Consider the following 23,669-nt stretch of genomic DNA (forward strand, 5'->3'; position numbering starts at 1 on the left):
GTGGAAGGGGATTGGGAGGGAAGGGAAAGGGATCTGGAATGAATTGTGAGTGACTGGGAGGGGACTGGGGACTGGAAGGGGATTAGGAGGGAGTGGGAGGTGACTGGAAGGGGACTGGGATATTGTGGGAGCTAGTGGGATGGACTGGGAAGGATTGGGATGGGGCTGGGTGGGAGTGATAGAGGACTGGGACGGGACTGGAGTTGGACTGGGACGGGACCGGGAGGGACTGAGAGAGACTGGGAGGGGACTGAGATGGATCTGATAAGGACTGGATTGGGACTGGGAGAGGACTGTGAGGGAACTGGGAGAGGACAGGAAGGGACTGGGAGGGGGAGTGGGAGGGATTGAGAGGAACTGGGAAGGACTTGGAGGAGACTGGGAGGGCATTGGGATGGAGTGGGAGTGGGATGGAGTGGGAAGGGGCCTGAGAGGTGTCAGGGAGGAGTGACCTGGGAGGGCATTGGGAGGGAATGGGAAGGGATCTGGAATGGATTGTGAGTGACTGGGAGGGGCCTGGGAAGGTAGTGGGAGGGTGTGAAAGGTCTTTGGGGTGGCCTGGAAGGCATTTGGAGGGGACTGGGATGTACTGGGAGCGAGTGGGATGGACTGGGAAGGATTGGAAGGGGGCTGGGTGAGACTGGGAGGGGATTGGGAGGAAATGGGATCAGACTGGGAGGGACAGAGAGAGACTGGGAGGGGATTGGGAGGGAAGGGGACGGGATGGGAAGGGGAGTGGGAAGGGGCTGGTAAGGACTGGATTTGGATTGGGAGAGGCCTGAGGAAGACTGGAAGGAGACCAGGAGGGATTGGGTAGGACTGGAATGGGATTGTGAGAGACTGGGAAGGGATTGGGAGTGAGTGGGTGGGATTCAGAGGAACGGGGAGGGAGTGGGAAGGGATCTGGGAAGGACTGAGCTGAACTGGGAGAGGACTGGGAAGGGGCCTGAGAGGTGTCAGGGAGGGGAATGGGACTGGGAGGTGCTGGGATGGGACAGGGAGGGGATTTGGAAAGGATTGTGAGTGACTGGGAGGGGACTGGGCAGGTAGGGGGAGTGTGTGAAAGGTGGTTGGAGTGGCGTGGGAGGGGCCTGGGATATACTGGGAGCCAGTGGGATGGTCTGGGAAGGATTGGGAGGGGGCTGGGTGGGACTGATAGAGGACTGGGAGGAAATGGGAGAGGACTGTGAGGGACTGGAGTTGGACTGGGAAAGGACTCATCCCAGTCCCCTCCCAGTCCTCAGTCCCTCGCAGTCCTGCCCCATTCCTTCCCAGTCCTCTCCCAGACCGTCCCAGTCCCAATCCAGTCCTTCCCAGTGTCTCCCAGTATGCCCCAGTCCCCTTCCAGACTAGGGTGATTGTGAGTGAGTGGGAGAGGCAGGGAGGGGAATGGGAGGGAGAGCTGGGAAGTGGGATGGGATTGGGAGGGACTGGGGAGGAGTGGGAGGAGACTGAGAGGGAAGTGGGAAAGGATGAGGGATGGAGTGGAGGGATTGTGAGGGACTGGGATGGCCTGGGAGGGGATGTGGAGGGCCTGGGAGAGAGGGAGAGGGGCATGGGAGTTAGTGGAGGGGACTGGGATATACTGGGAGATAGTGGAATGGAGTGGGAGTGGATTGGGAGGGAATGGAGAGGGATCTGGAATGGATTGTGTGTGACTGGGAGAGGACTGGGGACAGGGAGGGGATTAGGAGGGAGTGGGAGGTGACTGGTAGGGGCCTGGGATGGACCTGGAAAGATTGGATTGGGACTGGGAGAGGACTGGGAGGGAAATGGGAGAGGATTGGAAGGGACTGAAAAGAACTGGGTGCGGAGTGGGATGTACTGGGAAAGGAGTGGAATGGGATTGTGAGAGAGTGGGATGGGACTGGGAGGGCTTTGGGAGGGAGTGGGTGGGATTCAGAGGCACGGGGAAGGAATGGGATGAGGGGGAGGGAGTGAGATGGATTGGGAAGGGATCTGGGAAGGACTGAGCTGAACTGGGAGAGGTCTGGGAAGGAGCCTGAGAGGTGTCAGGGAGGGGAATGGGACTGGGAGTTGCTGGGATGGGACAGGGAGGGGAATGGGAGGGACTGCTGGGAAGTGGGAGAGGAATGAAATGGAATGGGAGGGAGTGGAAGGGGATTGGGAGGGAAGGGAAAGGGATCTGGAATGAATTGTGAGTGACTGGGAGGGGACTGGGGACAGGGAGGGGATTAGAAGGGAGTGGGAGGTGACTGGAAGGGGACTGGGATATTGTGGGAGCTAGTGGGATGGACTGGGAAGGATTGGGATGGGGTTGGGGGGTAGTGATAGAGGACTGGGACAGGACTGGAGTTGGACTGGGATGGGACTGGGCGGGACTGAGAGAGACTGGGAGGGGACTGAGATGGACCTGGTAAGTACTGGACTGGGAGAGGACTGTGAGGGAACTGGGAGAGGCCAGGAAGGGACTGGGAGGGATTGAGAGGAACTGGGAAGGACTTGGAGGAGACTGGGAGGGCATTGGGATGGAGTGGGAAGGGGCCTGAGCGGTGTCAGGGAGGAGAGTGGCCTGGGAGGGCATTGAGAGGGAATGGGAAGGGATCTGGAATGAATTGTGAGTGACTGGGAGGGGACTGGGAAGGTGGTGGGAGGGTGTGAAAGGTCTTTGGGGTGGCCTGGGAGGGGACTGGGATGTACTGGGAGGGAGTGGGATGGACTGGGAAGGATTGGAAGGGTGCTGGGTGAGACTGGGAGGGGATTGGGAGGGATGGGAAGGGGAGTGGGAAGGGGCTGGTAAGGACTGGATTTGGATTGGGAGAGGCCTGGAAAGGACTGAGGAGAACTGGAAGGAGACCAGGAGGGATTGGGTAGGACTGGAATGGGATTGTGAGAGACTGGGAGGGGATTGGGAGGGGGTGGGATGGACTGGGAAGGGATCTGGGAAGGAGTGAGTGGGTCTGGGAGGGATTGGGTGAGACTGGGAAGGGGCCTGAGAGGTGTGAGGGAGAGGAATGGGCCTGGGAGGTCTTGGGATGGGACAGGGAGGGGAATGGGAGGGACTGATGGAAGTGGGATGGGATTGGGAGGGACTGGTGAGGCGTGGGAGGAGACTTGGAGGGACTGAGAGGTAGTGGGAGGGAAGTGGGAAAGGATGAGGGATGGAGTGGAGGGACTGGGAGGGGATGTGGAGGGCCTGGGAGAGAGTGATGGGGGCTCGGGAGTTAGTGGAGGGGACTGGGATATACTGGGAGATAGGGGGATGGAGTGGGAGAGATTGGGAATGGATCTGGAATGGATTGTGAGTGAGTGGAATGGCAATAGAAAGGGACTAGGAGGGACTGACAGAGCGGGAGGGGACTGGGATGGAGCTGGAAAGGACTGGATTGGGACTGGGAGAAGACTGAAAAGGACTGGGAGGGCAGTGGGATGTAGTGGGAAAGGAGTGTAATGGGATAGTGAGGGACTGGGAAGGGATTGGGAGTGAGTGGGTGGGATTCAGAGGAACGAGAAGGGAGTGGGATGGAGTGGGAGGGAGTAGGATGGTCTGGGAAGGGATCTGGGAAGGACTGAGCTGAACTGGGAGAGGAATGGGAGGGGGCCTGAGATGTGTCAGGGAGGGGAATTGGACTGGGAGGTGCTGGGATGGGACAGGGAGGGGATTTGGAAAGGATTGTGAGTGACTGGGAGGGGACTGGGCAGGTAGGGGGAGTGTGTGAAAGGTGGTTGGAGTGGCGTGGGAGGGGCCTGGGATATACTGGGAGCCAGTGGGATGGTCTGGGAAGGATTGGGAGGGGGCTGGGTGGGACTGATAGAGGACTGGGAGGAAATGGGAGAGGACTGTGAGGGACTGGAGTTGGACTGGGAAAGGACTCATCCCAGTCCCCTCCCAGTCCTCAGTCCCTCGCAGTCCTGCCCCATTCCTTCCCAGTCCTCTCCCAGACCGTCCCAGTCCCAATCCAGTCCTTCCCAGTGTCTCCCAGTGTCTCCCAGTATGCCCCAGTCCCCTTCCAGACTAGGGTGATTGTGAGTGAGTGGGAGAGGCAGGGAGGGGAATGGGAGGGAGAGCTGGGAAGTGGGATGGGATTGGGAGGGACTGGGGAGGAGTGGGAGGAGACTGAGAGGGAAGTGGGAAAGGATGAGGGATGGAGTGGAGGGATTGTGAGGGACTGGGATGGCCTGGGAGGGGATGTGGAGGGCCTGGGAGAGAGGGAGAGGGGCATGGGAGTTAGTGGAGGGGACTGGGATATACTGGGAGGTAGTGGAATAGATTGGGAATGGATTGGGAGGGAATGGAGAGGGATTTGGAATGGATTGTGAGTGACTGGGAGAGGACTGGAATGGCACTAGGGACTGGGAGAGACTGGTTGGGGACTGGGATGGAGCTGGAAAGGACTGGATTGGGACTGGGAGGGAAATGGGAGAGGATTGGAAGGGACTGGGAGGGGAGTGGGACATACTGGGAGCTAGTGGGATGGACTGGGAAGGATTGGGTGAGGCTGGGTGGGACTGGGAGTGGATTGAGAGGAAATGGGAGAGGACTGGGACTGGGATGAACCTGGAAAGGACTGGATTAGGACTGGGAGGGCAATGGGAGAGGACTGGAAGGGACAGAGAAGGATTAGGAGGGGGGGTGGGATGTACTGGGAAAGGAGTGGAATTGGATGGAGTGGGAAGGGATCAGGGATGGAGTGGAGGGATTGGAAGTGACTGGGATGGACTGGGAGGTAGGGGGAGGGGAGTGGAAACGTCTGAAAGGTACTCGGAGGGGCCTGGAAGAGTCTGTGAGGGGATTTGGAAGGACTGTGAAGGGAATGGGAGGGACTGGAAGGGGACTGGGATATGGTGCGAAGAATGGAAGGAACTGGGACGGGACAGGGCGGGAATGGGATTGACTGACAGGGAGTGGGATGGGGACAGGGAGGGGAATGGGATTGACTGACAGGGAGTGGGAGGGGACAGGGAGGGGAATGGGATTGACTGACAGGGAGTGGGAGGGGACAGGGAGGGGAATGGGATTGACTGACAGGGAGTGGGAGGGGACAGGGAGGGGAATGGGATTGACTGACAGGGAGTGGGAGGGGACAGGGAGGGGAGTGGGATTGACTGACAGGGAGTGGGAGGGGACAGGGAGGGGAGTGGGATTGACTGACAGGGAGTGGGAGGGGACAGGGAGGGGAATGGGATTGACTGACAGGGAGTGGGAGGGGAGAGGGAGGGGAATGGGATTAACTGACAGGGAGTGGGAGGGGAGAGGGAGGGGAATGGGATTGACTGACAGGGAGTGGGAGGGGACAGGGAGGGGAATGGGATTGACTGACAGGGAGTGGGAGGGGACAGGGAGGGGAATGGGATTGACTGACAGGGAGTGGGAGGGGACAGGGAGGGGAATGGGATTGACTGACAGGGAGTGGGAGGGGACAGGGAGGGGAGTGGGATTGACTGACAGGGAGTGGGAGGGGACAGGGAGGGGAATGGGATTGACTGACAGGGAGTGGGAGGGGACAGGGAGGGGAATGGGATTGACTGACAGGGAGTGGGAGGGGACAGGGAGGGGAATGGAAAGGGATCTGGAATGGATTGTGAGTGAGTGGGAGGGGACTGGGCGGGAGAGGGAGGGGACTTAGTAGGGACTGGGAAGGGAATGAAAAGGGACTGGGGGGGTCTAAAAGGTAGTTGGAAGGGCCTGGAATGAACTGGGAGGGGACTGGGATGTACTGGGAGCTAGTGGGATGGACTGGGAAGGATTTGGAGGGGGCTGGATGGGACTGATAGGGGATTGGGTGGAAATGGGCGAGGACTGGGATGGACCTGGTAAGGACTGGATTGGGACTGGGTGAGGACTGTGAGTTGTACTGGGAAAGGACTGGAAGGGGAGGGCATGGGAAGGGCCTGGATGGGAACTGAAAGCGATCCCAGTAGGAACTGGGATGGATTGGGAGGGATTGAGAGGGGGTCTGGGAGAGACTGGAGCAGGATTGGGCAGGGACAGGGATGGGATTAGAGAGGGGCTGGGAGAGGTCTGGGAGGGAACTGGGAGGCACTGCAGAGGAATTGGGAGGGACTGGGAAGGATTTGGAGAGGTCTGGAAGGGAACTGGGAGGGACTGGGAGGGGGCTTGATGGGACTGGGAATCTTACCTGGAGGCGCTGGGAGCTGCTCTGGGGGCGCTGGGAGCCTCCTCTGTGCCCTTGCTGCCGTTTGGTCTCCCTCCCCCCTCCCTCCCTCCCTCCCGGCGCTGACAGAGCAGGAGGGCCAGAGCCACGCTCTGATTGGCCAGTGGGGCTCGGGCAGCAGCGCTCCCATTGGCTGCGCTGGGCCAGCCCCCCAGTTTGGGAACAGTGCGTCCCAGTTTGGGACCAGCCCCCCCAGTTTGGGAACAGTGCATCCCAGTTTGGGACCAGCCCCCCCAGTTTGGGAACAGTGCGTCCCAGTTCGGGACCAGCCCCCTCAGTTTGGGAACAGTGCGTCCCAGTTCGGGACCAGCCCCCTCAGTTTGGGAACAGTGTGTCCCAGTTCGGGACCAGTCCCTCCAGTTTGGGACCAGTCCCCCCCAGTTTGGGAACAGTGCGTCCCAGTTTGGGACCAGTCCCCCAGTTTGGGACCAGTCCCCCCCAGTTTGGGAACAGTGCGTCCCAGTTTGGGACCAGTCCCCCAGTTTGGGAACAGTGCGTCCCAGTTCGGGACCAGCCCCCCCAGTTTGGGAACAGTGCGTCCCAGTTTGGGACCAGCCCCCCCAGTTTGGGAACAGTGCGTCCCAGTTTGGGACCAGCCCCCCCAGTTTGGGAGCAGTGTGCCCCAGTTCGGGACCAGCCCCCCCAGTTTGGGAACAGTGCATCCCAGTTTGGGACCAGCCCCCCCAGTTTGGGAACAGTGTGTGCCAGTTCAGGACCAGCCCCCCAGGGATCAGGGATGGAGTGGAGTGATTGGGAGGGACTGGGATGGCCTGGGAGGGGATGTGGAGGGAGAGAGGGATAGGGGCTTGGGAGTTAGTGGAGGGGACTGGGATATACTGGAAGATAGTGGAATGGAGTGGGAGTGGATTGGGAGGGAATGGAGAGGGATCTGGAATGGATTGTGAGTGACTGGGAGAGGACTGGAATGGCACTAGGGACTGGGAGAGACTAAGAGAGACTGGGAAGGGACTGGGATGGACGTGGAAAGGACTGGATTGGGACTGGGAGAGGACTGGGAGGGAAATGGGAGAGGATTGGAAGGGACTGAAAAGAACTGGGTGCGGAGTGGGATGTACTGGGAAAGGAGTGGAATGGGATTGTGAGAGAGTGGGATGGGACTGGGAGGGAGTGGGTGGGATTCAGAGGCACGGGGAAGGAGTGGGAGGGAGTGAGATGGACTGGGAAGGGATCTGGGAAGGAGTGAGCTGAACTGGGAGAGGACTGGGAAGGGGCCTGAGAGGTGTCAGGGAGGGGAATGGGACTGGGAGTTGCTGGGATGGGACAGGGAGGGGAATGGGAGGGACTGCTGGGAAGTGGGAGAGGAATGAGATGGAATGGGAGGGAGTGGAAGGGGATTGGGAGGGAAGGGAAAGGGATCTGGAATGAATTGTGAGTGACTGGGAGGGGACTGGGGACTGGAAGGGGATTAGGAGGGAGTGGGAGGTGACTGGAAGGGGACTGGGATATTGTGGGAGCTAGTGGGATGGACTGGGAAGGATTGGGATGGGGCTGGGTGGGAGTGATAGAGGACTGGGACGGGACTGGAGTTGGACTGGGACGGGACCGGGAGGGACTGAGAGAGACTGGGAGGGGACTGAGATGGATCTGATAAGGACTGGATTGGGACTGGGAGAGGACTGTGAGGGAACTGGGAGAGGACAGGAAGGGACTGGGAGGGGGAGTGGGAGGGATTGAGAGGAACTGGGAAGGACTTGGAGGAGACTGGGAGGGCATTGGGATGGAGTGGGAGTGGGATGGAGTGGGAAGGGGCCTGAGAGGTGTCAGGGAGGAGTGACCTGGGAGGGCATTGGGAGGGAATGGGAAGGGATCTGGAATGGATTGTGAGTGACTGGGAGGGGCCTGGGAAGGTAGTGGGAGGGTGTGAAAGGTCTTTGGGGTGGCCTGGAAGGCATTTGGAGGGGACTGGGATGTACTGGGAGCGAGTGGGATGGACTGGGAAGGATTGGAAGGGGGCTGGGTGAGACTGGGAGGGGATTGGGAGGAAATGGGATCAGACTGGGAGGGACAGAGAGAGACTGGGAGGGGATTGGGAGGGAAGGGGAAGGGATGGGAAGGGGAGTGGGAAGGGGCTGGTAAGGACTGGATTTGGATTGGGAGAGGCCTGGAAAGGACTGAGGAAGACTGGAAGGAGACCAGGAGGGATTGGGTAGGACTGGAATGGGATTGTGAGAGACTGGGAAGGGATTGGGAGTGAGTGGGTGGGATTCAGAGGAACGGGGAGGGAGTGGGAAGGGATCTGGGAAGGACTGAGCTGAACTGGGAGAGGACTGGGAAGGGGCCTGAGAGGTGTCAGGGAGGAGAATTGGACTGGGAGGTACTGGGATGGGACAGGGAGGGGATTTGGAAAGGATTGTGAGTGACTGGGAGGGGACTGGGCAGGTAGGGGGAGTGTGTGAAAGGTGGTTGGAGTGGCGTGGGAGGGGCCTGGGATATACTGGGAGCCAGTGGGATGGTCTGGGAAGGATTGGGAGGGGGCTGGGTGGGACTGATAGAGGACTGGGAGGAAATGGGAGAGGACTGTGAGGGACTGGAGTTGGACTGGGAAAGGACTCATCCCAGTCCCCTCCCAGTCCTCAGTCCCTCGCAGTCCTGCCCCATTCCTTCCCAGTCCTCTCCCAGACCGTCCCAGTCCCAATCCAGTCCTTCCCAGTGTCTCCCAGTATGCCCCAGTCCCCTTCCAGACTAGGGTGATTGTGAGTGAGTGGGAGAGGCAGGGAGGGGAATGGAAGGGAGAGCTGGGAAGTGGGATGGGATTGGGAGGGACTGGGGAGGAGTGGGAGGAGACTGAGAGGGAAGTGGGAAAGGATGAGGGATGGAGTGGAGGGATTGTGAGGGACTGGGATGGCCTGGGAGGGGATGTGGAGGGCCTGGGAGAGAGGGAGAGGGGCATGGGAGTTAGTGGAGGGGACTGGGGTATACTGGGAGATAGTGGAATAGATTGGGAGTGGATTGGGAGGGAATGGAGAGGGATCTGGAATGGATTGTGTGTGACTGGGAGAGGACTGGGGACAGGGAGGGGATTAGGAGGGAGTGGGAGGTGACTGGTAGGGGCCTGGGATGGACCTGGAAAGATTGGATTGGGACTGGGAGAGGACTGGGAGGGAAATGGGAGAGGATTGGAAGGGACTGAAAAGAACTGGGTGCGGAGTGGGATGTACTGGGAAAGGAGTGGAATGGGATTGTGAGAGAGTGGGATGGGACTGGGAGGGGTTTGGGAGGGAGTGGGTGGGATTCAGAGGCACGGGGAAGGAGTGGGATGAGTGGGTGGGAGTGAGATGGACTGGGAAGGGATCTGGGAAGGACTGAGCTGAACTGGGAGAGGAATTGGAGGGGGCCTGAGAGGTGTCAGGGAGGGGAATGGGACTGGAAGTTGCTGGGATGGGACAGGGAGGGGAATGGGAGGGACTACTGGGAAGTGGGAGAGGAATGAGATGGAATGGGAGGGAGTGGAAGGGGATTGGGAGGGAAGGGAAAGGGATCTGGAATGAATTGTGAGTGACTGGGAGGGGACTGGGGACAGGGAGGGGATTAGAAGGGAGTGGGAGGTGACTGGAAGGGGACTGGGATATTGTGGGAGCTAGTGGGATGGACTGGGAAGGATTGGGATGGGGTTGGGTGGGAGTGATAGAGGACTGGGACAGGACTGGAGTTGGACTGGGAAGGGACTGGGCGGGACTGAGAGAGACTGGGAGGGGACTGAGATGGACCTGGTAAGTACTGGACTGGGAGAGGACTGTGAGGGAACTGGGAGAGGCCAGGAAGGGACTGGGAGGGATTGAGAGGAACTGGGAAGGACTTGGAGGAGACTGGGAGGGCATTGGGATGGAGTGGGAAGGGGCCTGAGCGGTGTCAGGGAGGAGAGTGGCCTGGGAGGGCATTGAGAGGGAATGGGAAGGGATCTGGAATGAATTGTGAGTGACTGGGAGGGGACTGGGAAGGTAGTGGGAGGGTGTGAAAGGTCTTTGGGGTGGCCTGGGAGGGGACTGGGATGTACTGGGAGGGAGTGGGATGGACTGGGAAGGATTGGAAGGGGGCTGGGTGAGACTGGGAGGGGATTGGGAGGGATGGGAAGGGGAGTGGGAAGGGGCTGGTAAGGACTGGATTTGGATTGGGAGAGGCCTGGAAAGGACTGAGGAGAACTGGAAGGAGACCAGGAGGGATTGGGTAGGACTGGAATGGGATTGTGAGAGACTGGGAGGGGATTGGGAGGGGGTGGGATGGACTGGGAAGGGATCTGGGAAGGAGTGAGTGGGTCTGGGAGGGATTGGGTGAGACTGGGAAGGGGCCTGAGAGGTGTGAGGGAGAGGAATGGGCCTGGGAGGTCTTGGGATGGGACAGGGAGGGGAATGGGAGGGACTGATGGAAGTGGGATGGGATTGGGAGGGACTGGTGAGGCGTGGGAGGAGACTTGGAGGGACTGAGAGGTAGTGGGAGGGAAGTGGGAAAGGATGAGGGATGGAGTGGAGGGACTGGGAGGGGGATGTGGAGGGCCTGGGAGAGAGTGATAGGGGCTCGGGAGTTAGTGGAGGGGACTGGGATATACTGGGAGATAGGGGGATGAAGTGGGAGAGATTGGGAATGGATCTGGAATGGATTGTGAGTGAGTGGAATGGCAATAGAAAGGGACTAGGAGGGACTGACAGAGCGGGAGGGGACTGGGATGGAGCTGGAAAGGACTGGATTGGGACTGGGAGAAGACTGAAAAGGACTGGGAGGGCAGTGGGATGTAGTGGGAAAGGAGTGTAATGGGATAGTGAGGGACTGGGAAGGGGTTGGGAGTGAGTGGGTGGGATTCAGAGGAACGAGAAGGGAGTGGGATGGAGTGGGAGGGAGTAGGATGGTCTGGGAAGGGATCTGGGAAGGACTGAGCTGAACTGGGAGAGGAAAGGGAAGGGGCCTGAGATGTGTCAGGGAGGAGAATTGGACTGGGAGGTACTGGGATGGGACAGGGAGGGGATTTGGAAAGGATTGTGAGTGACTGGGAGGGGACTGGGCAGGTAGGGGGAGTGTGTGAAAGGTAGTTGGAGTGGCGTGGGAGGGGCCTGGGATATACTGGGAGCCAGTGGGATGGTCTGGGAAGGATTGGGAGGGGGCTGGGTGGGACTGATAGAGGACTGGGAGGAAATGGGAGAGGACTGTGAGGGACTGGAGTTGGACTGGGAAAGGACTCATCCCAGTCCCCTCCCAGTCCTCAGTCCCTCGCAGTCCTGCCCCATTCCTTCCCAGTCCTCTCCCAGACCGTCCCAGTCCCAATCCAGTCCTTCCCAGTGTCTCCCAGTGTCTCCCAGTATGCCCCAGTCCCCTTCCAGACTAGGGTGATTGTGAGTGAGTGGGAGAGGCAGGGAGGGGAATGGGAGGGAGAGCTGGGAAGTGGGATGGGATTGGGAGGGACTGGGGAGGAGTGGGAGGAGACTGAGAGGGAAGTGGGAAAGGATGAGGGATGGAGTGGAGGGATTGTGAGGGACTGGGATGGCCTGGGAGGGGATGTGGAGGGCCTGGGAGAGAGGGAGAGGGGCATGGGAGTTAGTGGAGGGGACTGGGATATACTGGGAGGTAGTGGAATAGATTGGGAATGGATTGGGAGGGAATGGAGAGGGATTTGGAATGGATTGTGAGTGACTGGGAGAGGACTGGAATGGCACTAGGGACTGGGAGAGACTGGTTGGGGACTGGGATGGAGCTGGAAAGGACTGGATTGGGACTGGGAGGGAAATGGGAGAGGATTGGAAGGGACTGGGAGGGGAGTGGGACATACTGGGAGCTAGTGGGATGGACTGGGAAGGATTGGGTGAGGCCGGGTGGGACTGGGAGTGGATTGAGAGGAAATGGGAGAGGACTGGGACTGGGATGGACCTGGAAAGGACTGGCTTAGGACTGGGAGGGCAATGGGAGAGGACTGTGAGGGGAGTGTGATGTACTGGGAAAGGAGTGGAATTGGATTATGTGAAACTGGGATGGTACTGGGAGGGGAGTGAGAGAGAGTGGTTGCGTCTGGGAAGGAGACTGATAGGTGACAGAGAGGGAATGGGACTGGGAGGGACAGGGAGAGTAATGGGAAGGACTGTTGGGAAGTGGGAGAGGAATGGGATGCACTGGGCTTGGGAGTTAGTGGAGGGGATTGGGATATACTGGGAGATAGTGGAATGAAGTGGGAGTAGATTGGGAGGGAATGAAGAGGGATCTGGAATGGATTGTGAGTGACTGGGAGAGGACTGGAATGGCACTGGGGACTGGGAGAGACTGGGAGAGGAGTGGATGGGCCTGGAAAGGACTGGATTGGGACTGGGAGGGAAATGGGAGAGGATTGGAAGGGACTGAGAGAGGACTGGGTGTGGAGTGGGATGTACTGGGAAAGGAGAGGAATGAGATTGTGAGAGACAGGGAGGGCATTTGGAGGGAGTGGGTGGAATTCAGAGGAATCAGGAGGGATGGAGTGGGAGTAGGATGGACTGGGAAGGGATCTGGTAAGGACTGAGCAAAAGTGGGAGAGGATTGGGAAAGGGCCTGAGAGGTGGCAGGGAGGGGGAATGGGACGGACTGGTGGGAAGTGGGAGAGGAATGGGAGTGAGTGGGAGGGGATTGGGAGGGAATGGGAAGGGATCTGGAATGGATTGTGAGTGACTGGGAGGGGCCTGGGGACTGGGAGGGGATTAGGAGGGAGTGGGAGGGGACTGGGAGGGACTTGGGAGGTGAGTGGAAGGGGAGCGGGACATACTGGGAGCTAGTGGGATGGACTAGGAAGGATTGGGTGAGGCTGGGTGGGACTGGGAGTGGATTGAGAGGAAATGGGAGAGGACTGGGACTGGGATGGACCTGGAAAGTACTGGATTAGGACTGGGAGGGCAATGGGAGAGGACTGGAAGGGACAGAGAAGGACTAGGAGGGGGGGTGGGATGTACTGGGAAAGGAGTGGAATTGGATGGAGTGGGAAGGGATCAGGGATGGAGTGGAGGGATTGGAAGTGACTGGGATGGCCTGGGAGGTAGGGGGAGGGGAGTGGAAACGTCTGAAAGGTACTCGGAGGGGCCTGGAAGAGTCTGTGAGGGGATTTGGAAGGACTGTGAAGGGAATGGGAGGGACTGGAAGGGGACTGGGATATGGTGCGAAGAATGGAAGGAACTGGGACGGGACAGGGCGGGAATGGGATTGACTGACAGGGAGTGGGTGGGGACAGGGAGGGGAATGGGATTGACTGACAGGGAGTGGGTGGGGACAGGGAGGGGAATGGGATTGACTGACAGGGAGTGGGAGGGGACAGGGAGGGGAATGGGATTGACTGACAGGGAGTGGGAGGGGACAGGGAGGGGAGTGGGATTGACTGACAGGGAGTGGGAGGGGACAGGGAGGGGAATGGGATTGACTGACAGGGAGTGGGAGGGGACAGGGAGGGGAATGGGATTGACTGACAGGGAGTGGGAGGGGACAGGGAGGGGAATGGGATTGACTGACAGGGAGTGGGAGGGGACAGGGAGGGGAATGGAAAGGGATCTGGAATGGATTGTGAGTGAGTGGGAGGGGACTGGGCGGGAGAGGGAGGGGACTTAGTAGGGACTGGGAAGGGAATGAAAAGGGACTGGGAGGGTCTAAAAGGTAGTTGGAAGGGCCTGGAATGAACTGGGAGGGGACTGGGATGTACTGGGAGCTAGTGGGATGGACTGGGAAGGATTTGGAGGGGGCTGGATGGGACTGATAGGGGATTGGGTGGAAATGGGCGAGGACTGGGATGGACCTGGTAAGGACTGGATTGGGACTGGGTGAGGACTGTGAGTTGTACTGGGAAAGGACTGGAAGGGGAGGGCATGGGAAGGGCCTGGATGGGAACTGAAAGCGATCCTAGTAGGAACTGGGATGGATTGGGAGGGATTGAGAGGGGGTCTGGGAGAGACTGGAGCAGGATTGGGCAGGGACAGGGATGGGATTAGAGAGGGGCTGGGAGAGGTCTGGGAGGGAACTGGGAGGCACTGCAGAGGAATTGGGAGGGACTGGGAAGGATTTGGAGAGGTCTGGAAGGGAACTGGGAGGGGGCTTGATGGGACTGGGAATCTTACCTGGAGGCGCTGGGAGCTGCTCTGGGGGCGCTGGGAGCCTCCTCTGTGCCCTTGCTGCCGTTTGGTCTCCCTCCCCCCTCCCTCCCTCCCGGCGCTGACAGAGCAGGAGGGCCAGAGCCACGCTCTGATTGGCCAGTGGGGCTCGGGCAGAAGCGCTCCCATTGGCTGCGCTGGGCCAGCCCCCCAGTTTGGGAACAGTGCGTCCCAGTTCAGGACCAGTCCCCCCCAGTTTGGGAACAGTGCGTCCCAGTTCGGGACCAGTCCCTCCAGTTTGGGACCAGTCCCCCCCAGTTTGGGAACAGTGCGTCCCAGTTTGGGACCAGTCCCCCCAGTTTGGGAACAGTGCGTCCCAGTTCGGGACCAGCCCCCCCAGTTTGGGAACAGTGCATCCCAGTTCGGGACCAGCCCCCCCAGTTTGGGAACAGTGTGTCCCAGTTTGGGACCAGTCCCCCCAGTTTGGGAACAGTGCATCCCAGTTTGGGACCAGCCCCCCCAGTTTGGGAACAGTGTGCCCCAGTTCGGGACCAGCCCCCCCAGTTTGGGAACAGTGCGTCCCAGTTCGGGACCAGCCCCCCCAGTTTGGGAACAGTGTGTCCCAGTTTGGGACCAGTCCCCCCAGTTTGGGAACAGTGCATCCCAGTTTGGGACCAGCCCCCCCAGTTTGGGAACAGTGTGTGCCAGTTCAGGACCAGCCTCCCAGGGATCAGGGATGGAGTGGAGTGATTGGGAGGGACTGGGATGGCCTGGGAGGGGATGTGGAGGGAGAGAGGGATAGGGGCTTGGGAGTTAGTGGAGGGGACTGGGATATACTGGAAGATAGTGGAATGGAGTGGGAGTGGATTGGGAGGGAATGGAGAGGGATCTGGAATGGATTGTGAGTGACTGGGAGAGGACTGGAATGGCACTAGGGACTGGGAGAGACTAAGAGAGACTGGGAAGGGACTGGGATGGACGTGGAAAGGACTGGATTGGGACTGGGAGAGGACTGGGAGGGAAATGGGAGAGGATTGGAAGGGACTGAAAAGGTCTGGGTGTGGAGTGGGATGTACTGGGAAAGGAGTGGAATGGGATTGTGAGAGAGTGGGATGGGACTGGGAGGGAGTGGGTGGGATTCAGAGGCACGGGGAAGGAGTGGGAGGGAGTGAGATGGACTGGGAAGGGATCTGGGAAGGACTGAGCTAAAGTGGGAGGGGCCTTAGAGGTGTCAGGGAGGGGAATGGGACTGGGAGGTGCTGAGATTGGGACAGGGAGGGGAATGGGAGGGACTGATGGGAAGTGGGAGAGGAATGAGATAGAATGGAACGGGATCTGGAATGAATTGTGAGTGACTGGGAGGGGATTAGGAGGGAGTGGGAGGTGACTGGAAGGGGACAGGGATATTCTGGGAGCTAGTGGGATGGACTGGGAAGGATTGGAAGGGGGCTGGGTGAGACTGGGAGGGACAGAGAGAAACTGGTAGGGGATTGGGAGGGAAGGGGAAGGGATGGGAAGGGGAGTGGGAAGGGGCTGGTAAGGACTGGATTTGGACTGGGAGAGGCCTGGAAAGGACTGAGGAGGACTGGAAGGAGACCGGGAGGGATTGGGTAGGACTGGAATGGGATTGTGAGAGACTGGGAGGGGATTGGGAGGGAGTGGGATGGAGTGGGAAGGGATCTGGGAAGCAGTGAGTGGGACTGGGAGGGATTGGGTGAGACTGGGAAGGGGCCTGAGAGGTGTGAGGGAGAGGAATGGGCCTGGGAGGCCCTGGGATGGGACAGGGAGGGGAATGGGAGGGACTGATGGAAGTGGGATGGGATTGGGAGGGACTGAGAGGTAGTGGGAGGGAAGTGGGAAAGGATGAGGGATGGAGTGGAGGGATTGTGAGGGACTGGGATGGCCTGGGAGGGGATGTGGAGGGCCTGAGAGAGAGTGACAGGGGCTCAGGAGTTAGTGGAGGGGACTGGGATATAGTGGGATGGAGTGGGAGAGATTGGGAATGGATCTGGAATGGATTGTGAGTGAGTGGAATGGCAATGGAAAGGGACTAGGAGGGAGTGGGAGGGGACTGGGGTGGACCTGGAAAGGACTGGATTGGGACTGGGAGAGGACTGGAAAGGACTGAAAAGGACTGGGAGGGCTGTGGGATGTAGTGGGAAAGGAGTGTAATGGCATAGTGAGGGACTGGGAAGGGGTTGGGAGTGAGTGGGTGGGATTCAGAGGAATGGGGAGGGAGTGGGATGGAGTGGGAGGGAGTAGGATGGGCTGGGAAGGGATCTGGGAAGGACTGGGCTGAACTGGGAGAGGACTGGGAAGGGGCCTGAGAGGTGTCAAGGGAGGGGAATTGGACTGGGAGGTGCTGGGATGGGACAGGGAGGGGATTTGGAAAGGATTGTGAGTGACTGGGAGGGGACTGGGCAGGTAGGGGGAGTGTGTGAAAGGTAGTTGGAGTGGCGTGGGAGGGGCCTGGGATATACTGGGAGCCAGTGGGATGGTCTGGGAAGGATTGGGAGGGGGCTGGGTGGGACTGATAGAGGACTGGGAGGAAATGGGAGAGGACTGTGAGGGACTGGAGTTGGACTGGGAAAGGACTCATCCCAGTCCCCTCCCAGTCCTCAGTCCCTCCCAGTCCTGTCTCATTCCTTCCCAGTCCTCTCCCAGACCGTCCCAGTCCCAATCCAGTCCTTCCCAGTGTCTCCCAGTGTCTCCCAGTATGCCCCAGTCCCCTTCCAGACTAGGGTGATTGTGAGTGAGTGGGAGAGGCAGGGAGGGGAATGGGAGGGAGAGCTGGGAAGTGGGATGGGATTGGGAGGGACTGGGGAGGAGTGGGAGGAGACTGAGAGGGAAGTGGGAAAGGATGAGGGATGGAGTGGAGGGATTGTGAGGGACTGGGATGGCCTGGGAGGGGATGTGGAGGGCCTGGGAGAGAGGGAGAGGGGCATGGGAGTTAGTGGAGGGGACTGGGATATACTGGGAGATTATGGAATGGAGTGGGAGTGGATTGGGAGGGAAGGGAGAGGGATCTGGAATGGATTGTGAGTGACTGGGAGAGGACTGGAATGGCACTAGGGACTGGGAGAGACTGGGAAGGGACTGGGATGGAGCTGGAAAGGACTAGGAGGGGATTGGGTCAGAGTGGCAGAGGACTGGGGACTGGGAGGGACTTGGGAGGTGACTGGAATCGGAGTGGGATATACTGGGAGCTAGTGGCATGGACTGGGAAGGATTGGGTGAGGCTGGGTGGGACTGGGAGTGGATTGAGAGGAAATGGGAGAGGACTGGGATTGGGATGGGACTGGAATGGACCTGGAAAGGACTGGCTTAGGACTGGGAGGGCAGTGGGAGAGGACTGGAAGGGACAGAGAAGGACTGGGAGGGGAGTGGGATGTACTGGGAAAGGAGTGGAATTGGATTATGTGAAACTGGGATGGGACTAGGAGGGGAGTGAGAGAGGGTGGTTGGGACTGGGAAGGAGACTGAGAGGTGACAGAGAGGGAAATGGGACAGGGAGGGACAGGGAGGGTAATGGGAGGGACTGTTGGGAACTGGGAGAGGAATGGGATGCACTGGGCTGGAGTAGGAGGGCATTGGGAGGAAATGGGAAGGGATCTGGAATGGATTGTGAGTGACTGGAGGGGACTGGGCCAGAGGGAGCATACTGGGAGGGGAATGGGAAGGTAGTTGGAGGGGCTTGGAAGGGACTTGGAGGGGATTGAGAGGGAGTGGGAGGTGACTGGAAGGGGACTGGGATATTTTGAGAGCTAGTGGGATGGACTAGGAAGGATTGGGAGGGTGCTGGGTGGGAGTGATAGAGGACTGGGAGGGGACTGGAGTTGGACTGGGAGAGACTGAGAGAGACTGGGAGGGGACTGAGATGGACCTGGTGAGAACACTGGGAGAGGCCAGGAAGGGACTGGGAAGGTCTGGGAGGGGACTGGAAGGGATTGAGAGGAACTGGGAAGGACTTGGAGGAGACTGGAGGGCATTGAGATGGACTGGGAGTGGGGTGGAGTGGGAAGGGGACTGGGAAGGAGTGAGTGGGACTGGGAGGGATTGGGTGAGACTGGTAAGGGGCCTGAGAGGTGTGAGGGAGGGGAATGGGCCTGGGAGGTCTTGGGATGGGACAGGGAGGGGAATGGGAGGGACTGATGGAAGTGGGATGGGATTGGGAGGGACTGGTGAGGCGTGGGAGGAGACTTGGAGGGACTGAGAGGTAGTGGGAGGGAAGTGGGAAAGGATGAGGGATGGAGTGGAGGGATTGTGAGGGACTGGGATGGCCTGGGAGGGGATGTGGAGGGCCTGGGAGAGAGGGATAGGGGCTTGGGAGTTAGTGGAGGGAATTGGGATGCAGAGGGAGGGAAGTGGAAGGGACTGCAAGGGAATTGGGAGGGACTGGAGGGATTCGGATAGGTCTAGAATGGGACTGGGAGGGGACTTGTTGAGACTGGGATCCATACCTGAAGGCACTGGGAGCCATCTGGGAAGCACTGGGAGCCATCCTGGAAGCACTGGGAGCTGAACTGGGAGCGCCATTGTGTCCCCTGCCACCATTCTGTCTGTCTCCCTCTCTCCCTCCCTCCCTGGTGCTGTGAGGGGAAAGAGCGGGAAAGCCAGGCTGCGCTCTGATTGGCCAGCGGGGCTTAGGCGGGAAGCGCTCCCATTGGCTGCACTGGGCCCAATTCCCCCACTTGGTGTCCACTTTGGGCCCAGTTCCTACCAGTTTGGGAACAGTTTGTCCCAGTATGGGACCACTTTCCTCCCAAGCCCACCCAGTTCCCTCCCATTTCCATCCCACTGCCCCCCAGGCCCTCCAAATTCTATCCCAATCCTTCTCATTTCCCTCCCAGTCACTCCCAGGGAGCCTGACTGGGTGGAACTGGGAGGGACTGGGATGGACCTGGCTTTGACCAGCAGGGATAGGGCACAGGGTGCAAACTGTCAGGGATTGTCAGGGACTGGGAGGTAATTGGTAGAGACTGGGAGGGAACTGGTTGTGACTGTGTGGGGATAGGGAGAGACTGGGATAGACTGGGAGGGATTGGGAGGAGACTGGGAGGGCATTGGGACGGGCTCGGAGGGAATGGGATGGAGTGGAGGGATTGGAAGTGACTGGGATGGACTGGGAGGTAGGGGGAGTTGAGTGGGAGCGTCTGAAAGGTACTCAGAGGGGCCTGGAAGAGTCTGTGAGGGGATTTGGAAGGACTGGGAAGGGAATGGAAGGGACTGGAAGGGGACTGGGATATGCTGGGAAGAATGGAGGGAACTGGGACAGGACTGGGAAGGACTTGGAGGGGATTTGTGCGAGACTGGGAGGAGATGTGGGAAGGACTTGGAGGGGCTGGAGGTGGACTAGGATAGAAATGGGATGCACCAAGAGGGAGGTGAGAGGGAACTGGGTAGGACTGGGAGAGACTGAGGGGGACTGGAGAGGAACTGGGAGTGACTGGGAGGGAGTGTGAGGCAATTGGGAGGCACAGGGAGGGAACCGATTGGGACTGCCTGGGGATTGGGAGAGACTGGGAGGAACTGAGTGGAACTGAAAGGCCCTTGGGGGCAACTGGGAGGGACTGGGAGAGGATCTGGGGGTTACTGGGCGGGACGGGGAGCGGAACTGGGAGAGACTGGAAGGAGATCTAGGAGGAACAGAAGGAACTGGGATTAGACTGGGAGGGACTTGGAGGGGATTTGTGAGAGGCTGGGAGATGTGGGAGGGAACTGGGAGGGACTGAGATGGAAATGGGATGGGCAGGACTGGGAGGGACCGGAGGGATTTGAGAGGGATTGGGAGGAAACTGGAAGGGACTGCGGAGGAATTGGGATGCAGAGGGAGGGAAGTGGAAGGGACTGCAAGGGAATTGGGAGGGACTGGGCAGGATTCAGAGAGGTCTAAAACGGGCCTGGGAGGGGACTTGTTGAGACTGGGATTCGTACCTGGAGGCACTGGGAGCCATCCTGGAAGCACTGGGAGCTGAACTGGGAGCTGCCATTGTGTCCCCTGCCACCATTTTGTCTCCCTCCCTCCCTCCCTGACGCTGTGAGGGGAAAGAGCGGGAAAGCCAGGCTGCGCTCTGATTGGCCAGCGGGGCTTAGGCGGGAAGCGCTCCCATTGGCTGCGCTGGGCCCAATTCCCCCACTTGGTGTGCACTTTGGGCCCAGTTCTTACCAGTTTGGGCCCAGTTTGTCCCAGTTTGGGACCACTTCCCTCCCAAGCCCACCCAGTCCCCTCCCATTTCCATCCCACTGCCTCCCAGTCTCTCCCAGTCCCCTCCCATTTCCATCCCACTGCCTCCCAGTCTCTACCAGTCCCTTCCCATTTCCATCCCACTGCCTCCCAGTCTCTACCAGTCCCCTCCCATTTCCATCCCACTGCCTCCCAGTCTCTCCCAGTCCCCTCCCATTTCCATCCCACTGCCTCCCAGTCTCTACCAGTCCCTTCCCATTTCCATCCCACTGCCTCCCAGTCTCTACCAGTCCCTTCCCATTTCCATCCCACTGCCTCCCAGTCTCTATCAGTCCCTTCCCATTTCCATCCCACTACCTCCCAGCTCCCCCCAGTCCCCTCCCATTTCCATCCCACTATCTCCCTGCTCCCCCCAGTCACCTCCCAGTCGTTCCCAGTCCTTCCGGATTCCATCCCATTTCCCTGCCAGTCACTCACAGGGAGGGGAACTAAGAGGGACTGGGAGGAACTGGGACTGAACTGGGAAGGACTGGGATGGAACTGGGTGCGATTGGCAGGGACAGGGTGTGGGGTGCAGACGGTCGGGGACTGGGAGGGGATCCGCAAGAGACTGGAATTGACTGTGAGTGGATCTGGGAGGTACTGGGATCGGATCTGGGAGAGACTGAGAGGGGCTGGAAGGGACGGGGAGGAACAGAAGGGACTGGGATCGGATCTGGGAGAGACTGAGAGGGGCTGGAAGGGACGGGGAGGAACAGAAGGGACTGGGATCGGATCTAGGAGAGACTGAGAGGGGCTGGAAGGGACGGGGAGGAACAGAAGGGACTGGGATCGGATCTGGGAGAGACTGAGAGGGGCTGGAAGGGACGGGGAGGAACAGAAGGGACTGGGATCGGATCTGGGAGAGACTGAGAGGGGCTGGAAGGGACGGGGAGGAACAGAAGGGACTGGGATTGGATCTAGGAGAGACTGAGAGGGGCTGGAAGGGACGGGGAGGAACAGAAGGGACTGGGATTGGATCTAGGAGAGACTGGGAGGGACTGGAAGGGATGGGGAGGAACGAAAGGGACAGGGATCGGATCTGGGAGCGACTGGGAGGGACTGGAAGGGATGGGGAGGAACGAAAGGGACTGGGATCGGATCTGGGAGCGACTGGGAGGGACTGGAAGGGATGGGGAGGAACGAAAGGGACGGGGATCGGATCTGGGCGGGACTGGGAGGGATAGGGACGGGGCTGGGATCGACTGGGAGGGACTGGGCCGGTCCGGGCGGTATCTGTGTGGGCCTGGGAGCAGAGGAGAGCATGGGAGCCATCCTGTGAGCACTGTGCGTTGTCCTGGAGCACTGGGAGGTACTGGGATCCATACCTGGAGGCGCTGGGAGCTGAGCTGGGAGCGCTGGGAGCCGCCACGGAGCCCCCTGCGGCCGTTTTGTCTCCCTCCCCCCTCCCTCCCGGCGCCGTGAGGGGAAAGAGCGGGAAAGCCAGGCCGTGCTCTGATTGGCCAGCGGCGTTTGGGCGGGAAGCGCTCAGCCTCTGCGCTCTGGCAGGCTCTGGGGGGTCTCACTCTGGGTTTCGGTGTCCCCTTTGGCTCGGCCCCCCCAGCCACGGCTCCAGGGGTCTGGGGGTATCGAAAGGGCTTTTGGGGGCATCTAAAGGCGTCAGGGGTGAGCTGGAGGGGGTCTGCGGGTATCTAAAGGAGGCCTGTGGCCATGTAGAGGGGTCAGGGACCCTCGTAAAGGGGTCCGTGGGCACCTAGAGTGGGTCTGGCGAGATGCAAAGGTGGAGGCTGTGCTTGCTGTGCAAGGCTGCTTGTGTGTGTGTGCTTTAGGTGTGGTTTGCTCTGGGGTGCAGTCAGTGTGTGCTGCTGTCCAGCCGAAGCACTGCAGAGCTGCTGCTTCTCCTTGCAGCACACGCTCAGAGGACAGGTCCCTGGATTGCAGTGCTGCTCCAATGGCCTGTGGTGGCTGCAGGCAGCCGCGGCCCGGGGAGCCCAAGACTCAGCGTGTGGAAGGGTTGGGAGCAGCCCTGGGTGCCTGCAAGGATTCGGGAGGTGAGCAGAGCAGGTGAGATGGATCTGAGACACCTTTCAGAGCAGCTGCTGTGAGTATCTGGAGTCTTCCTGCAGCGTTGGTGCAGTTAAAGTAGAGAAAGCAGCTCTGGAAGGTTTGTGCTGCATCTTCCATCCAGCTGCGTTCTGCAGCCCCTGGGAAGGTGTTGGTTGGTAGAGCGCATCTGTAGGAGGTGTGAAGGGAGCTGGGGGTCTGTCTGCCTGCACAGGGAGAGCTCAGCTGTCTCTGCTCGTCACAGTGCTAGAGAGCAGCTTTCAGAGCTCCGCAGCGTGCTGGAGCTGCTGCAGGAGGATCAAATGGTGTCTGCCTCCCAGACACAGGGAGAGCAGCGTGGAGCCTCCTCCTGTCTGCTTCGTCCATGTGGCAGCTGTCCTGGCACTTGTCATGCCAGTGGAGTAACTGAGCCATGCCGAGAGAGGGGAGGAAATGCAAAGCAGTGGCCCTGAGACAAATCTCACTCTTCCCACAGGCCCGAGCAGGTCTGAAACCCTGCCACGGAGAGGCACAGGCCCCGCAGCAGTGCCTGCATTTCAGCAGCTGCCCATCGGAGCTAAGCACAGCCTCGGCTCAGAGGTGAGGGCATGGCTGTGAGAGTGCAGCTGTCACCAGCACCTGCTCCTCTCCGTGCTCCAGTGGGGCCAAACGTTTCAGATCCACCGCTCCTCTGGGGACTGCAGCACTGAGGACTAATTTGAGGGTGGGTTTGTGTTGGGTTGGTTGGTTTGGCTTTGGTTGTTTTTTTCCCAGGTGCCAAAGCATCTGGGCCGTCTCTGATCTCACTGATCCCTTTTCTGTCATAAATGAAGCTTTACCAAAAAAGTTACAGTCGTGTCACTTCCAGCCTGATCTGCATGGCTTGAGCAGCCACTGCCAAAGAGCAAAGCCTTTGTCAGGGCTCTCGGAGCAGCTCGTTTGTTGTGTGTGTGAAAAAGGCAACCAAGTGTCAGGGGTTGTCTTTCCCATCTTCTGGTGGGGTGCTCTGACGTGCTTTATTTCTGTCTGGCTGTCGCTGGTACGTGTCCCTGGCAGCTCAGGAGCATGTCTGCTGGGCAGTGCTGGGGGCCAGGCATCCCTCCTGTGTGTGCATGGCCCACATGGCAGCACCCTGCAGTCAGAGCTGACTGTGCACTGGAGGTGGAGTGTTGGAGTGGGATCAGCTCAGAGCTCTGCAAGGTCAGTGCATGGCAGTGGAAAATGAAATGCTTTGGCAGTGTTTTTACTGGGGGCATAGGAGCG

At 59.5% G+C, this 23,669-nt stretch overlaps 1 protein-coding gene across 12 annotated transcripts in view; it reads left to right on the forward strand.

Annotated features, from left to right (window-relative positions):
- LOC135173892 (protein disulfide-isomerase TMX3-like) overlaps positions 1-23,669 on the forward strand; it is a 54,297-nt gene that overhangs the window by 18,287 nt on the left and 12,341 nt on the right. For 6 of the 12 annotated variants that reach the window (XR_010301516.1, XR_010301524.1, XR_010301523.1 and 3 more), the window contains 2 exons: positions 22,272-22,414; positions 22,903-23,006. The gene's annotated coding sequence lies outside the window, so the exon portion shown is untranslated. Of the gene's footprint in view, positions 1-21,611; positions 21,715-22,271; positions 22,428-22,902; positions 23,007-23,462; positions 23,607-23,669 lie in introns of those variants that run through there. The other 6 variants (XR_010301513.1, XR_010301514.1, XR_010301512.1 and 3 more) reach the window with 4 other exon arrangements.

The sequence above is a fragment of the Pogoniulus pusillus genome, unplaced genomic scaffold, assembly GCF_015220805.1.
Source record: "Pogoniulus pusillus isolate bPogPus1 unplaced genomic scaffold, bPogPus1.pri scaffold_117_arrow_ctg1, whole genome shotgun sequence".
Classification (NCBI taxonomy): Eukaryota; Metazoa; Chordata; class Aves; order Piciformes; family Lybiidae; genus Pogoniulus; species Pogoniulus pusillus.